Source organism: Hypanus sabinus, unplaced genomic scaffold (genome assembly GCF_030144855.1).
Source record: "Hypanus sabinus isolate sHypSab1 unplaced genomic scaffold, sHypSab1.hap1 scaffold_495, whole genome shotgun sequence".
NCBI lineage: Eukaryota > Metazoa > Chordata > Chondrichthyes > Myliobatiformes > Dasyatidae > Hypanus > Hypanus sabinus.
Genome location: NW_026781363.1, coordinates 25146 through 43579, shown reverse-complemented (window position 1 = coordinate 43579; position 18434 = coordinate 25146).

Below are 18434 nucleotides of genomic sequence, written 5' to 3'. Positions count from 1 at the left end.
TTCACCCCCGTGGAAGTTTTAATGTTCTATCCTTTGACAATAGTGAATATAGTTTGATTTAATTTGGCTTCTCTGACACTGATCGACATTAAAAAAAATACTCCTTCGTGTCAAAGTAAATGCAAATCTCTGCAAAGTGATCGACAAACGTTCTTTAAATTATAAGTATAAAGCAAAATAATTGATTGCATACGGATTGACTGCCTTTAATATGACTCACCTGAATATCACTGCTGTGGAGATTTTTTTTTAGCCAGAGAGTAGTAAATCTGTGGAATTCTCTTCCACAGAATGCGAACGAGGTCAAGTCCGCACGCATGTTTAAACTGGGAGTCGATCGTTACCTGATCGGTCAGGTGATCAATGGATATGGCGAGAGGTCAGGTGTCTGGGGCAGATTGGGGTCCAGGATCAGCCTTGATGGACTGGCGAAGCAGACTCGATGGGTTTAATTGCCTAATTCTGCTCCTATGTCTTCAGGTCTTATGGTGCAGCCAAGGAGTCGCATAAGTAGTTAAATAGAGACCAAAGCGTGCAGTCGAAGTGCTTCAATCGATGTTAGTAAAACTGCATTTGCTTTTAGGAAGTCCAGCTGCTGGTGAGTCGGTATCCTGGCAAAAAGTACACCATGAAGACAAAAGGGCACTGCAATCAATTTCACGGAAAGGTTATTGAAAGGCACAAGTCAGGAGATGGATTGAAGAAAATTGCCTGCCGAGTCACAGAATATCACTTGGGGAACAGTTAAGTTAATGATCAAGGAATGGACAGAATATGGCACAGCTGTAAATCAGTCTAGAGAAAGCCGTCCTCAAAAACTGCAAGAAGAGGACAAGTGAGGGAGGTCACCATAGAGGCCTATGACAACTCTAGAGGAATAACAAGCTTCAGTGGCTGAGATGGGGGAAGACTGCTCCTTCAATAACTATTGCCCGGGTGCTTCACCTGTCGCATTTTTATGGGAGAGTGGCAAAGAAAAGTCAATGTTAAAAAGAAAACTCACTTGATATCTTGGCTAGTTGATGGGAGAAGGCATATAGGAGTCTCTGAAGTCAGCTGGAAGAAGGTTCTGATGAAACACAAATTGAGCTTTTGGCCATCAGACTTCTACATCTTGGGTCTATATCAAAGGTAATGTATCGAAAGGCCGGAAGACATTAATGTAGTGCCGTTATATAAGGGTGGCAGAGGTCAGGCAGGAAACTACTGAACAGAGCTTCTGAATAGTGGAGAGTCAGCTAAAAGTTGGGATTCAGGTGTCCCGGATTTACCTGCAGAGACAATTAGTGTCGCCGACAGAGGGGTCAGGTTGACAGTATGGGCATGAAAGTGACATCAGGAATGCAGTCTCTGCAAGTGTGCAATGAGCGATTAATGTGCAGAAAAGTTTCTAATTTAGGAGAAAATTCAGAAGTAAGAGACGCATATGGACTTAAGATTTCTTGCCCTGGATTCCCCAATGACTTCTTGCAGGTTAAATCGGTCGTAACGAACGCAGAGGCAATGCTGGCTTTAAAATGGTGAGAAGGCCAAGTTATCCTTTTATCTAAGAAAATAAATTAAAGTAGTCTTGACTGTTGAGAATGTTAACGCTTTCTGGGAGAAGGAAGTAGACTGGGGTTGAGAACAGACCACACAAAATAGAATCGCGGAAAAGCTTGATGTTACGAATGGCTCAATTCTGCCCCTGTATCTAATGCCACTTGATTGTCTAAATTGTCTATTGGGTCTTAGCCCCAAACCTTAATAAAGTGCCCATCGGCGGTTTATAGCATGTTTCCGTCAATAAGATGCTTTGTTCCTCCTAACAGACACATAGGGAAATAAAAATGAACGGCGCCTTCCTCACAATGTCGTTCAAGCTACCGTGTGAAATAGATTTTCTGTAAATGGTAACTGGACCTTTTCTGAGACATACCCAGTGCAGGTAAGCATCACAAGGTTGATGCCATCCCACTGGGCACAGATACACTCACAGTCGAAGTTAGCGTCTCTGTACAGGTAGATGGCGTGTTGAAGGAAGTGCGGATGTTGGATGAATCTCTTCGGGGTGCTGCCTACTCAATTCAAGTATGGACTAGACTTGATCTGATTCCGGGGCGCTTTGCGTGAATTTAGCCCGATTTCCTTGAGTTGGCAACATTTCCGCAAGGTGCGCCGGTTCCTCTCCGTTACCGTGAAGGAAGGATGTTATAGGTCACCTGACAGATGAGTATTTACGCTGAAGAACGGGTTTCCTTATAGAAAGGTCTGTGGCCGTGACGAAGGCCGCGTTATGGGAGCAACACAACTAATTGAGAGGTTGAGGTTAACAATTGGTTGGAAGCGGAGGTCGCGGGCTGCGGGTGCCGAAGGGTCGGTTCCACTGCCGCGTCTCTCTCGGGCTCTGAACCAGTTTCATTCTCGCCGCTGTCACGTTCTTCGATGGCCGCCAGTTCTTCATTACCACGATGGAAAACGCAATGACCGCCTCTGATAAGAACTTAAATATTTTGTTTATTAATTAGTTGAATAATTAACGTGAGCGGATATTTTGCTTCTCTGATGAACTGCTCTCTGAACTTAGACTGAGTTATTCCATAAATAAACGTGTCTGTGCAGCAACTTATTCAGAATCGTTGTAATTGTTTTGATCGAACCCGGCGATGGTGTAATAAAGGAATTCGGCAACATACACCGACCACAGGATGATGAAGCTTCCGGAGATGGTGAGAAGTAAGATCACAGACCTCCTCCTGCTCTCCATCTCCGGGACACTGCCGTTCTCCGCCATTCTCTGACATCTCAACCGCTTACGGACGCGACTCGTCACCAAAATGTGTCTGACTGTCAGAGCGTTGAACAGTAGTATTAACACGAACGGGAGTAACGGCGTTAGAATGGTAGAATGCCCGCTATATCCCACCCAGCCGGGATCCGTTTAGTAGCCCGGCTTTGTACGACAATCCCAGGGTATATTGTCAATCACTTTCGCTGGATGAAATATAAAGATGTAGGGCACATATTTAAAAGAAAACTGAACGCTAATTGTTGTCAGAACCACAACCGCAGTTTTCCCGGTGCAATACTTTGCTTTCCGCTTCTGACAATAGATGGCGACAAACCGATCAAATGTAAAAGTGACGGTGAACCAGACAGAACAGTCAGTGGCTACCAATCCCAGTGCAGCGATCGCGCTGCACACCTGGTTGATGTCCAGGAAAGTCCCGGGGAGGTAGTAATAACTGACCCGCCACGATAAGGCATCAAAAATGATAGTTTGTAGATCCGCCGTTGCCATGGCCACTAGGTAGCGAGTGGTGCAAGTGGAGAGGCCGCACTTTCCCCGGGACAGGGTGACAATCACCACTAAATTCACTGTGGGAAGAACAAAAATAATGAGTTAATTACTGTATCCCCGCAGCTAGGTCTCAGGGCAGGTAAGTTGGAAACAGAGAACTAACTTTGCAGACAACTCATTTCTGGTGGATTAAAAGGTGTAAAGCAAGTGCCCCAGCTGCCTTACACGCGTGTATGTTGGGCGAACGGTAACGACACTCAGTACTGGGAGCGAACTCAGTGATTGGAATGAGGTATTGTTATTTGACTTGGAAAACTAAAAGTATATCACGATTTTGTGATTTATTTTTGGATAATTTTTTCATGTCATTTGAACAATTATCTTACAAATATAATTTACCTAGATCCCATTTTTTAAAATATATTTACAGGTTAGAAACTTTTTAAATACCGTCCTTCCTATATTTCCGAATCTATGCTCTATAGATAGTTTGGAAAAAAATAGTATTAAATCCTTTTCAGAAACGTGCAGTAGCAACTATCTACAATATAATTACGAAAATTCGTTTAGATGCACTTAATAAAATTTTTAAAAATGATTGGGAAAGGGAACTTAAACTTACTTCACCTATCGAAAAATAGGAAACAAAGTTCTTCAATTAGTTCACTCATCCTCTATGTGTGCTAAACTTTCGTTGATACAGTTCAAATTAGTGCATCGGGCCCAGATGTCCAAGGCTAAATGAGCTCGTTATTACTCTCACATAAGTCCAGTGTGTGATAGATGTCTTTCTGAGACCGCTTCTTTAGCTCATATGACTTGGTCATGTTCTGCTTTGAAAAAAAATTGGAAAGATATCTTTGACATTATTTCAACTGTCTTGAACATTGATTTACAACCTCATCGTATTACTGCAATTTTTGGTTTACCAATGATAGAACCACACTGCCTAAACTCTTCAACGCGCCGGATGACTGTATTTCTTACATTAATGGCTAAAATATCTATTTTGTTGAATGGGAAAGAGATTAATCCTCCAACCATATTTCATTGTTTCTCTCAAACTATGCTATGCTTAAACATAGAAAACATTAGAAGTGTTATATATGATCCACCTATTAAATTTGAAAAGACTTGGAGGCCTTTTATTCAAAACGTCCATATGCTGTGACTCGACCTCTTTCCAAACATATTCTTGTGTTAATATATGAAAGGAGGTACGGAGTTGATGACACTAATGGTCCTTTTTTTGATGTTGTAAACAGCTCATGTTCTCTTCTGTTCTTAGTTTTTTTTTTTGGTTAGTATTGTTTAGATTAGTTTTTTTGGAAGGGTATATATTTTGTTTTTTATTCTCTTTTTGGATATGTTAATTATACATATATATATATATATTCTACATTTTACTCGAACATTTTTTGGAAGTCTATTACCTTCGTATTAACTGAATTTATAGCTATTAATGTTATGCATTAACAATGTAATTCTAACAATTGTGTAGCAATACTATTGTCATATCCATTATCTTGATATTAAATAATAAAAAAGTGATATTAGAGGAGAATGTGTCATTCTCTCCTTGAAGCAGAGGAGCAAGAGGGGCATCACACAGAAGTTGAAAAATCACTGGCGAGGTACATGTGTTCAGTAACGAAACCATTTCACCACATCAGGTGCATCCAATAAGAAGGCAATTTGTTTCCCAGATGTGTACGTTTTAGTGCAAGCTACCGTCGGGTGTTTTCAATTAACCCCCCCCCCCTAGTTACTGCACGATGGTCTCGTAATTTAACCAGCTCCACTTTAATACCCTTTTATTTTTCTGAAACGGGATCCGGACCAGCTGGAAAAATGGGCTAAAAATGGCAGATCGGATTTAACGTAGACAGATGTAAGATGTTGCCCTTTGGGAGCTCAGGCCAGGGTTGGTCTGACACAATGTGAAATAGGGCACTGAAGAGTGCGATAGGACTGACGAATCTGGGAATGCAGGTCGATAATTCAACGGCACAGTTAGACAGGGTCGGAAAAAAAACAACTTTTCGCACATTGGCCTTCATGTACCAAAGTACTGAGCACAGCAGTTGGGATGTTATGTTGATGCTGTTTATGTCTTTATCGGGGCCTAATTTGGAATATTGTTGCGATTGGGCCCAACTACCTGCAGGAAAGATGTAAATAAAATTGAAAGAAAGCAGAAAAAAATTAACACAGCTATTACCGGGGCTGAATGTTTTGAATTTAAAGGAAAAAATTACATATTTTTGCATTAGTCCCGGGAAACAAGAAGACTGAGGGCAGATTTGATAGCGATATACAACATTATGAGGCATATAGGAGTGTAAATGCAAACAGGCTTTCTTCATTGATGTTGGTCGAGAATACAGCTGGAGATCATGGGTGAAGGGTGAAATGTGAAATATTTAAGGAAAACATGAGGGAAAACTTCTTCACCCAGGGAGTGATCAGAGTGTAGACAGTGCGGGTCGTTGGGAGTAGGTAGTTAAAATAATTCCTCACGGGCCTGACGAGCTGGATACCCTGTTTCTGTGCAGTGGTTCCCTATGGCTGTCTGACTGTATGTCTGGATTAGAACTTCAGTGTCTCACAGCACCGACCAATCTAGAAAGTCGTTGATACTGTTCGTTCCCTCCGTCTTTGGACACACTGAAGCACGGAGACTGACTGAAATGGATGGTTAAAGTATGAGAAGATGGGAGCGCAGATGTCAGATGATAAAGGGAGTATCACACTAGAGGAATGCACCCTCACTCCTTCAGTACCCTACCTCCTCCAGAGGTAAAGACAGTATTTCCGGGCTGGAGGTGGATGTTCCCAGTACAGTGAACAAATCTGTTGCTTCCGCGGTGGTAATGGGGATCATTCGCCCCGATACTATTCAACAAAGGTTCATTTCATCCGAATCCTATCCTTGGTCAGAAATTGGACGTAAGAGATCCTGACAGACGTTGGGGACTTGGAGTTGTGGAGACGTCGCGTATTAATTCAGTTGAATATGAACTCGTGGAAGATACATTAATTTTTGGGTCTCTTTGTTTTGGAGTCGAAAGGCTTCTTTAAATGTTGTATGATTGCAATTGCAGATGTGTGTTAACTGTTGAGCAAAGAAGAGCATGCCATTTTCTGCGATATTTTAAAATATGAGTGCATTGCGGATTTAGAATATTGCACGGGGTGTGGACATAAGTGAGTCCAATTGGAATAGACAGAGAAAGATTGCGGTCATGAATGACATTATGGGAGTCATGTGTTTCTTTAGTTTGTGTTGAGTGCGCGATTGAATTAATATCGTTTTTCACCATACACGTAGCAGAAAATGTGTAGTTCCTTGCGAGAAGTGTTTTCCAGGAACTGATGCGAATTTCGGAGGCTGCATATCTTTCCGAAATTCTATGGACTGTTAGTATATGTGAGCCTCAGCTCCCCACATTTCACACTCCTACGTTCTTTAAAATACGTGCTCAGGACTTTCACTCAGGAAGCTGTTCATTCTGCATTTTCCAATTGCCTGTGATGGTTTTGAAAGAAGACACGTGTGAGACCGGATGTTTGCTTTGCTCTCGGTGCGTTTTTAGTTTGTTTAGCTATGTACGTTTCATTTATTATCGATTTCAGAGCGGGACACGGATTCCACAGCGGCCATGTGGATTCAGAGTTAAAGGGATCGACTTTTGAGCGTATCTACACCTGATACGATAAAGTCACGATTCCCGGGTAAATTGACATTAGGATAAAATGGTGTGTACTTGAATTGGAAATTTGGAATTGGCATTTTGGAAGGCTGGTCCTTCACTTACCTTCGAGCAACTCACCAAAGTATCCTCAAGTCCCCGTCTACCTCTTCTAAGTCCATTGAAAAATTCTTTCCTGTCTGCATTATGACTCGCCAGAACCCTACCCGATCCTTTCTTCCTAAACCTTAAATATTTTTATTTCTTCCTCTTGGCCATCTGTTCCATAGTTCTTGTCAACTAGGGCTACTTCACGCTATCATCCTTTCCCTGCGTCAAAGAAATAAGCCCTTACGGAACTCCATGCCAGTGCTCCCTAAACAATGCCCACACGCCTGATGCGCATTTCCCTGAGTGCATCATGACCCAAAGTACGTTTCCAAGCTTCTGCCAGGTAGCACCATACATAGCAGACCCCCAATTAAACACATTCCATGCTCCCTGGTCCTATCCCTCTGGAAGGTAAACGTCAGGGAGTTCTGCCATATCATTCTGGAACGCTGACCCGCGGAGAGATCTCTCACCTGATCCGTTTCCGTTTCTAATATTAGATCCGCTATGGACTGTTCGCCAGTCCACGTGTCTTCTTATAGTGACATGAATCTTTCCTGAACACAATTGAGAAAGTATGCTATACCTAAACCTTCAACCCTGGGGAAGTGTCAAAAATATTAGGCTAACTTCTATTGTCTGTACCAATAACATGGCACATGTCCAGGATCCGCTTCCACTTCGATCCTCACTGGACACATTGCAGTTTTTTTCGGTTAATCTGGTGGGCGTCTGCAAATGCTGCTTAGGTGCCCTTCATGTTTCTGTGTTCGTCTCCCAGTCTATTAACAAACGAACACTCCACGTTGTCCTCCCTTTCTGCAGCTGCGATACTATCCCTGGTTTCCCATCCCACTCCCTTTACCCTCTGTTACCCGACCCTGTCCATTTCGAAACATCAAAAACCCGAAAAGTCCTGAAGCTATCCCTGCCCTTGTGACAGTCGGGTGTCTGTGATAGTTTGGAACATATTTCAAACAATGTAACAATCACGCCTGCAGCATTGAGCGATTGTATTGCTACCTACCTGAACTGTATGAAGTCAGCAATCTTCCACCAATTCTACATTTTTCGGATGAACAGGGATATGATTGTTTGAATTTATGACATATTTGCCAAAGCTGTTCATTTTAAAACGGCTTTATTTGAAAACTCCGCTGAATTGTAATTGGACATGGGCGTTATCTACACAGATGGCCATTCAATGTAAACACATACTTCATTCCATTCCTCAGCTCTTCTCTGAATTTCCTTTGTGTCAGCGTGTAGAAGCAAGTATTGGTGCACACGCTGAGAATTTGCAACATGAACCCAAATTGCTGTAGGATGTATACCGGAGAACTCAAATATCTGTCCTGGTAAAAAAAGTTTTGCACTTGCCATTTCAGGGAATGCGCTACACTGGGCATCCAAAATAATATGAAATTAGCTGATATAGAAAACAACAAAATCATCGATTTTCTGCGTTTTTCTACCTCGTTATCTTTCTGAATGTCGCTGCTGTGCCGAAGCCTTCTGCGGACTCTATTTGCCACAACGATATGTCTTACGGTTAACCCGTTAAATACCAGGATTAAGCCGATTGGTAGCAATGGTGTTAAAATGCTCTGCAGTAATGTGTACCCTCTCCACACGGGTGATGTAGTGTATTCATGTGTGCGGATGCACCGCCACGGCGTGTTGTCAATGATGACGTAAGGTTCAATGGCAAAGTAAAACGGGACACATCTCCCGCAGCTCACTATAACCACGGTCACGATAACAACCGTTGCTGTCCTCTCGGTGCAATATCGCTCCCGCAGCTTTCGGCAACATATTGCGATGAAGCGATCGAAGGTAAAACTGACCGTAAACCAAACAGAGCAGTCCGTCGTTACAACCTTGAATACAAGTGTCAGAGCGCATACAGGAGTGATGAGCAGGAATCTAGAATAAATGTAGATATTGTTGGTCTGTTCCACTAAAGCAGCAACGATAACCACCATCAGATCCGCTGTTGCCATTCCAACCAGGTAACGGGTGATGCATTTGGAGAGTCCGCATTTTCCCCGAGAAAGGATCACAATCGCCATTAAATTAACTGCATGAAATTTGGAAACATAGTAGAAATATGGTCAGTTCCCTGAATGTCCCCATTTTACCGATGCTATGCAGGGTATGGTCTGTTTGGAAGTGGAAAGCGGGAATCCAGTGTGTGCGGTCTCGGTCGCTGCACTCCGGCTGGAGGACAATGACGGATGTGAGTGTCAGTGGATTGGCGACCTTCCCACAGTTTAAAGCGAGGCATCCGCATTCAACGACTCACGGACCAGTGAATGGAAGATTGTAAACAACATCATTCCCATTATTAGGGGAGAAACATTTGAAGGGATTGTTTGCAGCGGTGAGAAAGAGGAATGAAAAGATACAAAACACAATTTATCATTTACTGACTTATGTAAGAACACATCTACTTGTCGAAAATAGACTGGACCGTCATTTAAACCAGCTGCAACATTGTCATATGTTGGAAGTGTCTGCACTGATAGAGACTCGGCCCTAGAAAAGCAGAGACCGGCATGTCTTCAGAAATCCTAGCGAGGTGAAATTATGAAACAATGTCAATATCGGCACGAACCTAACTAACAAAAGAAAAGTCACTTCCATCAAAGTACGAAAATAAAAATAAAACAATGAGAAGCTTAAATCCTCCATTCCGGAAACACGTTTCAGCCGATGGTGGCATCTGTGCTTAGTAACAGTGCGGATACCGCAGCAGAGTAACGACGGCACCATACATAAAGTGACCAGCTCCGGCATCTTACCGGGGACACCAACCGTCACAAGTGTAGGATAGAAAACGGCCGCGATGTAGTAAATCGCCGCATATCCCATATTCCGTCAGAAGCAGCGTTCAGTTGTACGGAGTGTTTCAGCTGCTCAGATGGACTGGTGATCGGTTTAGCAGATTTTTATTGAGGTGAGAGCAATTCCACTGAGATAATTAGCATGGCGATCACGTCAGGGCCATTATTGACAACCAAATGCACAAACACTTACGTTAAACTATTTTTATTCACTGTTCCCGTGTCATTCACTTGACTCCTCAAGGGATATTGCAATCTATTTACTTTAAAACAAAATATAATGTGAATTTTCCATGATGCCTGGCTTCATCTATTTAGATAGGGTATATCTTTAAATCTGTGTTGCTTTTAAATTAGGCATTCATGTTGAAGTCGATTTATTTTGTAACAGTTGACGGAGTATATTCGCTTCTGAAATAAAGGAAAGGAGTTTGTTCTGACAGGTGAAATGAAGAACAATTCTTTGTTAAATGGGAACATTCGCTCTTTCTTTTCGTTCGTTCGTTTCAGTCATTCCGGGCGGTTTGAGTGATGCAAACCACAGTGACAGCTGACATATGTTACAATGAAATACACTGCAAGTATTTCTGCAAACACTGTAAAAGATCCAAAGCGATATTCCAGAGACCTGTGATCAAAATCCGTAGATTCCCAGGCTGTTTTATATTTGCCAGGAAGTTGTATTTTCTTTCTCCTGATTTACTGTCAGGTATATTGCCTTCCGAGCGTCACTGTAAGCATGTGCAGAACAGCGGATGTGGTGAAGCTGACCTGTCAATCACACTTCCTTCTGCTCCTGCCGTGCACCGCTCCGTGCCGATTGTGGTTCGCGTACCGATGAGCGGCCCTCGGCTTATTGAAGAACGTCCCGACACTCAGTTTCCATTGTGGAACTCGTACCTATATGCGGCCCTCGGTTGACTCGAGAATGTATCACCTCTGCCTTCAAATTCACCCTTCCAAAATGAATCTCTCCGTAATTTTCCGGGTTGAACTCCCTCTGTAACTTCTCAGCGCTGTCCTGTGTCCTGTCACTGTCCTGTTCTAATCTGTGAGAAACTTCTATACTGTCCATAATTCCACCAACCTCCACGTCATCGAAAACACAATAAGCCATCCTTTCACCTCCTCATCCAAGTCACTGATAAAAAGACAAATAGCCCAGGGTACAGAATAAATCTCTGCAGGACACCTGTCACCAAAGTCCAGGGAGAAAACGCTTCATCCACAACAATCTTCTGCCTTCTGTGGGCGTCAGTCCTGAATCCACAAGCCAACTTTCCCTGGATAGCAAACCTTCTGAAGTTATGAATGGTCCTGCCATGGCTAATCGTGGCGCCATGTTAAAATCCATTCCTATCGGATCATGTATCCCCCACGTTTTTTCCGGAAGACCACGGAACAAACACGTTCTCCTATCTGTTTCTCTCTTTTATTGTCTCCGCCTTCGCTCGGGCGAGTGTAAAGATGTGAATTATCCTCACCCTCCGGGGGCAATCTGGTAGTGGTTACCCAACTCCTTCATCCACATCACCGTCGATGGCCTGAAACGTAAATCCAAGAGCATCATCTCATCTCGGTCCAGGCCTCCCATTGACAATATGTTTTCTGGAACTCGGCTACTTACTACAGGACATTGACTATCTCTAAGGGGTTTGAGTTGGTTAATATGGTATCACTCCAACTTGTTTGGAGGGGGTCTGGATTCGATATACTGATGGACTTGCTTTGTCAGCGACATCATATGTCCCTGCAAATCGCGATGCTCTAAAGGGCCTTGGCTGATGTACTCAGTTCCTAACCATCTGTCCAATTTCCGACAACAGCTTTTTTGTTCGCCCCTCGAAACAAGCTTAGCTTTGCTGTTCCTTCCGTCCCTTATTATGGACGGTATAATAATGAGCCTCCTTAATAGAGCCAATTAATTGCTGCTTGCATTTGTCCTTTCCAATAACATCATACACGGTGTGTAACAAATCCAGCCCAAAGAGGGATTCTAACTATTTCATTTTAGATAACATTGTCCTTAAAGTACTGTTCATCCGTTCAGCAAATGCACTCTATTGTGGTCGATAAGAGATACCAACTTGTGTTTTACCCCAGACAGTCTCACATATGGATGTAGCGGGGACCATGACTGATTCTAGAGCGCTTTGCAATCCCCAACGGGTAGAAACTCTGTCTCTTAACGTCAGCGGTTTTCATTATCTAGATGGGAAAGGCTCTCCCCATTTAGTGAACGCATCCACTATCTCGAAGACATAGTTCAGTCCTCCAGAGGGTGGAGGTGAAGATCGAACAGAATTAACCAGTAAATTTACAGATGGTCCCTCTATGGAGCGTATCCTGAAACGGCTTTCTTAGCCGATTTATCTGGTTTCTCAACGGGCACAAATCAAACAATTCTTGCAATAATGTTCATATCCTCGCAGATTTGGCCACCAACATAGATTCCGCAACTGTTCCTATGATCTATCTGCTCCTTGATGCCCACAAATGTTATGGTGTCAAAGCATCATTTGGTTTCTTTCACAATTCCGCACCTAAAATTTACCACTATCAAGGATAATCCAAATCCTTGTCTGTACCCATCGATATTTCCCATAATCTTCAGAATCCTCTCCTGTTTGTACCTTTGCTAAGTCCTGATCCTGTTGCAGTGTCGTGACTGTCTATATGTGTAGAGTTTGCTGGCTTTGCTGTCATCCCTACCTCTACATCTGCACTCACTTTAATCACCCAGTTGATTCCAGTTATGAATAACTCACCAGCCTTCCTGCTCCTTTCTGGGGATGGTTTTAAGTGAACCACCACCTTTTTAATCCATCAGTTTTTCCTCTTGCCTTCTCAAATATTTACTTCAACAAGGGAGATGATGACAATGGTTTGTCTCTACTGGGATATAACCTCTAGCTTCTCATAACGGTAAATATTCGGTCAAAGCACATGAGCATTCAGTGAATGAAGGGAGATGGGTCATGTACAGCCATCAGAGTTTAGTCTCATTCGGTATCTTGTTCAGCGCAGGAAAAGTGAGCCACAGGACTTGTTCCTGTGCTCTGCTGTTCCATGAACCTAGTATGTCCAGGTGATGTGTTCACATTGTAATATCAATCTCTTCACCATCTTCTGTCCATTCACTTACAATCATCTATGTCTTCTGCACTGACAGGTCTAATATAGGAGACGGTGTCTTCCATAACCGGAACAAGCTCTCCCACCAGCCATGCCATTGAGGAGCAGGACGTTTCCGGCTGTGCAGTGACGTAAGCCGTGTCGGCAATTTCTCAGAGTTCATCAGTCAACCGCCTGCTGCAATGTGGAACTTTGGATGATTCCAAATGTCAAACTTGAGATTCCCTGACAATCCTACTCCAAAACTCTCTCTGTGCTGCACAGAACAACGTAGTTACTGTTACGAATTGTAAAAGTTTAGAAGCGAATCAGCAGCAAGAGATCATACACTGGGACAGATTTCAATATTAAAACTACTATGCTTATTAGTACCTGCTCATATAATAGTTACTTAACTAGATAAACAAAAGTTAACAGCGTTATGTGTATATACGTGTAACTATCAAGCTTAATAATAGTTATTAAAGTCTTAAGATTCAAATAGCAAGTTAATAAGATTCAGAAATGCACAGAATAACTGCTGATTGTAGAAAGATTTTGTAATTCAGAGTGGAATGTAGACAGGGGTCAATTCATGTTGAATTCCATAGGTTCCACGCTGGTTAAACGAGTCACCAAAGATCATGTCTGTCGAGTCGCTCCGAATCTCCAGAGGACTTATCACCAAAAGCAATCTGTAAGAGGAATATCGTCTTCGCGGGGTTACCACACAACATACACAGGCAAGTGACAAGACATTAGTCGTCCCACAGGATATTCCAAAGAATCCCATTTTATGGATTATACGAAGAGACAGTCACTTCTAGTTTATGCACTGCGTGCCGATGATCAACCCACGCTTGTGGGCTTGGGAGAGTTACAAACCCCAGCTGCGACAAGCTGAATCTACCGGCTTCCACAGTCCCTCTCTCTCTCCCCCCCCCCCTCACTCTGCTTAATCTGCACAGACATCTTGTAACTGACGTCATAGTCCAGCCTCACTCAAGCGCTCTGAAAGAAACAGTCACAGTAACGACCTCAGGATCGTGACACTTCCCTCCAAAAAGGGAAATTTTGATCTAAAAGAGAAAACTTTTAACTGCAAATTACAGTATGAGAGACAGTACATATATGGTAATCATGTTTAGCATACTACCGACCAATAAAATACATAGCAGAAGCGTATACAAATATTATCATAAAAACATTGCGAGCTTAACATCTGGAAGGACAATCAGCAATTATATTATCTTGGCCTTTAATGTGAGTTGTCATCATATCATATTCTTTCAGAATGAAACTTTGTCAACTGTAAGATTGGCCTTCGAGAGCCTTTCAAACAACTTTTCCACCGCAGTGATATGTCTTTCCCATGTGTCACTTCCTGTAATTGTTCATCAATATAGGCATCTGTGTGTTTTATCCCTCGAATTACAAAATGAATCATTCTCTGGAATGTCCGTGGTGCATTTCTCATTCCAAATAGCAAAACATTGTATTCATACTACCCAGAAGGTGTTACAAATGCCGAAATTTCTCTACTTCTATCCGTTAATGGAACACACCAGTACCCTTTTAACAGAGCAACTTTTGTAAGAACCTTAGCTTTTCCAACCTTTTCTATGCAATCATCCACTCTGGGGATAGGATAATCTTCTGTTTTTGTTACAGTATTCACCTCTCTATAATCAGTGCAAAAACCTAACACCATCATCTGGTTTAGGTACAATAACACAAGGCGAACTCCAATCTGAGTTAGAAGGCCTAATAATACAATTTTTCAACATATACCCAATTTCTTGTTCAGCAAGTTTACATTTTTCCATGTCATGCAATAAGGATGTCGTTTAATTGGTTTAGCATGACCGACATCGACATCATGGACACCTATTGCCGTTCTCTCTGGGACATCGAGAAATAAATCATAAAATTCTATAATTAACTCTTTCATCTCCAGCCACTGCAGCGCTGTAAATGGGCCAATTTCTCATCTATCGAATTCAAAATACTCGAGTTGGTCAATTTAGCAGAAACAATGTTCGGATTATGATAAGCCTCAGATGGGTCAATCAATTCGTTCCCAGGGTTGTTAGACTCATTTTTATATTGCACTCTGGTCACAGCTGCGGATTGTTTATCGAATAATGGTTTTACCATGTTTACGTTTAACAGCTGTGTTGGCTGCCGTCGGTCCTGTATTTTGACTAAATAACTAACATCATTGATCCTAGCCAAAACTTCATAAAGGCCATGGTATCTCGCCGGAAGTGGGTTCGTTACAGTCGGTAAAAACATTAATACTTTGTCACACTTCTGGAATGACCTCATCCTGGCTTGTTTATCAAAAATGTTTTCATCCTGTTCTGAGAAACTTTTAGGTTTTCCTTCGCTAGGTTACAGGCTTTGTGTAATCTATCTTTGAATTTCAAAACATAGTCCAGCAAATTGATACGCATGCCCTGATTAATACACTCTGCCTTTAACAGGGTCAAATATCCTCGAACCCTATGACCAAATACAGGTTCAAATGGACTGAAACCTAGTGAATCCTGTTACTGATTCTCTCACCATGAATAAAAGTAAATGAACTTCTTCATCCGAATCCTTTTCATTTTGAACACAGTCTGGGTTAATCATTGTTCTGAGGGTAGAATGGAATCTCTCCAAGGCCTCCTGTGATTTTGGATGGTAAACGGACGACATAATCTGCTTAGCACCCAGTTCATAAACTACCTGCTGGAAAAATTCGGGCGTAAAATTGCTTCATTGATCATACTGAATCTCATCAGGTAAACTAAATAAAGTTTAAAAATAAGCTTTATAAGATCATTCTACACAGTTCTGGTTTCTATATTTCTGACAGGTATTGACTCGGGAAATCTGGATGCTCTACACATGATGGTTAGCAAATATTGATGACCAGCTTTAGTCTTTGGGAATGGGCAAACACAATCCACAATAACCTTAGAAAAGGGTTCACCAATTACCGTAAAAGGTTGCAATGGGGCGGGGGGGGGGCAGGAAGGGACTGATTAGTTTTACCCACATCCTGACAAGTGTGACAAGTCCTGCAAAATGTTGCGACATCTTTCCGCAAACTGGGCCAGAAGAATTGCTTCGAAACTTTGTTCACAGTTTTATTCACACCTAGATGGCCATCCAAGGGCCCGCTACGGGCTAAATTTAAAACATCATTCCTATAGAGATTGGGAACAACATCTTGGTGAATAATTGTCCATTCACCACTTGCAGAAATACCAGGTGGTCTCCACTTTCTCATTAACACTCCTACTGGAAATACTATCCTACTGGCACCTTCCTAATATAATCATCTGAGAGAGCCTTTTTTTTAGAGTTTCAATGTCAGGGTCTCTCTTCTGTTCTGATATAAACTCCTTCCTAGACAGAGACAAATCTTTATCGTCAGATTTAATACCTGGATCCTGGTGACACAATGAAGGCAGAAAAGTCCCTGCCAAGTCATCAGAACCTGAGTCACGATTTTGGCTATCGGGGTAGCAGAGTCATACTGCACAGATCTGTCTGCATTGGCTGACTTCTTAGTCAAACTTCGAGTTAATGCGAAGGAGGGTAAATGTGAAAATTCATCTTTGAATCCGCAATGATTGGCTTAGCTGTCAGCTGCATTGCAGGAACAACCTTACCATCTGCTAGTTCATTCCCTAACTACAAAGAAACACCATCCACTGGTAAGCTGAGTCGTAGTCTTATTTTAACAAGTCCTTTAACTAACACTGACTTCAGAATTACTTTGTGCAGGGGTGCAGGAGCAACGCCGATCCCGATGACTTTAATCAGGTTAATCAGTGTCTCATCACTACACTTTAGAACACTTTCTAACATAAGTGACTGAGAAGCCCCAGTGTCTCGAATAATTTTCACCTGTACTGGGGTTGTCGCTGCTTTCACTGACACAAACATATTTGACATAATATGATTGATTCCCTTCATAGCTCGGTCAGACCTCTTAGCCCCCGATAGTGTTTCTTCAGAATGTTCAGAAACCCATGAGTGTTTCAACACGTTGAACGGAAACATCTGGAACTGCCTCCTTTTCCTTCCTTTTCTTCAGAAGCAAACAGTTAGCCATTACATGACCAGCTCTCCTACAATAGTGACAAGTAAGACCAGAATATTTCTCCTTCAATTGCTTTCCTTCACCCTTACTTTTGTCACCAGACCCAAACTTATTTTTTGGTTTACCCTGACCGTCCATGCTGCTCTTTTGTAAGGTCTTACTCGGGGTAAACTTAAATTTGTGTGTTAAGGCAAACTCACCGCTAACTTAGCAGACTCTTGCAAAGTGGCAGCGTCGTTCTCATCCAGATATCTCTTTATGTCATTAAGGACGCACCTTCCAAATGTTTCAATTAGAACCAACGCTTTCAAGTTGTAAAATTATCATTCACACTTTCATATGTATACCGTCGCTGGAAAAATGCAGACATTCATAAGCAAATTCCACATGTCTGATTCACAGTTTTCTTCAACTTTCTAAACCTTTGTCTATAGGCTTCTGGAACCAGTTCATGGGTTTTAAGCAAAGCCTGTGTCACTGTCACATAATTAGCTTCATCTTCAATTGATAGGGCCGAGTAATCTTGCAAAGCCTTACACTTAATTACACTCTGTAAATGGGGTGTCCAGCATTCGACCGGCCACTGTAGAGCCTTAGCCATCTTCTCAAGATGCTGAAAGGACTTATCAACCTCAGCCTCCATCAATTGGAGGGACCCGTTTAACTTCTTGACTGGCCACAAACGGTATAACCACCTCCCTAGAGCCAGGAGTTTGCCTCCCGAGACCTACCCTCTCTATATATATATCCAACTGCCTTTCTTTGTCTCTTTCTCTTTCCTCAACCTCTAATTCGAATCATCTAACTTCATTTGTTCCAGTCGTAACAGGGTCTCAAGTTAACTTTCAGGAAACCTCTCTAACACATCTCCCTCAAGTTCCTCCTTGTGTATGTAGTGCTCAGCTATTATCCTCTGAATCTGTACCTTTTTCATGGACCATTTTACATCAGTAAGTTTTAGCTCCTAAGCAATGGCCGACAATTCATCTTTTTCGGCATTCTATAATATCTCAGGGTCTGGTGTTGCCAGAAATTCCCCACCATCTATTTCTGCTGATCTCCACAAACAAGTAAATCAAAAGGAAATGGGTATTTCCCTTTATACTATCAAATAGATATTTAATCTTTCAGTAAGCTACATTTGTTCACATCGTGGACGTGCCCCCAATTTTTTGTTACGAATTATAAGGGTTTATAAGAGAATCCGTAGCAATAGGTTATACACTCAGTCAGGTTTGAATGTTCAAACTGTTATATTTATTAGTATCTACTCATAATATAGTAACTTAACG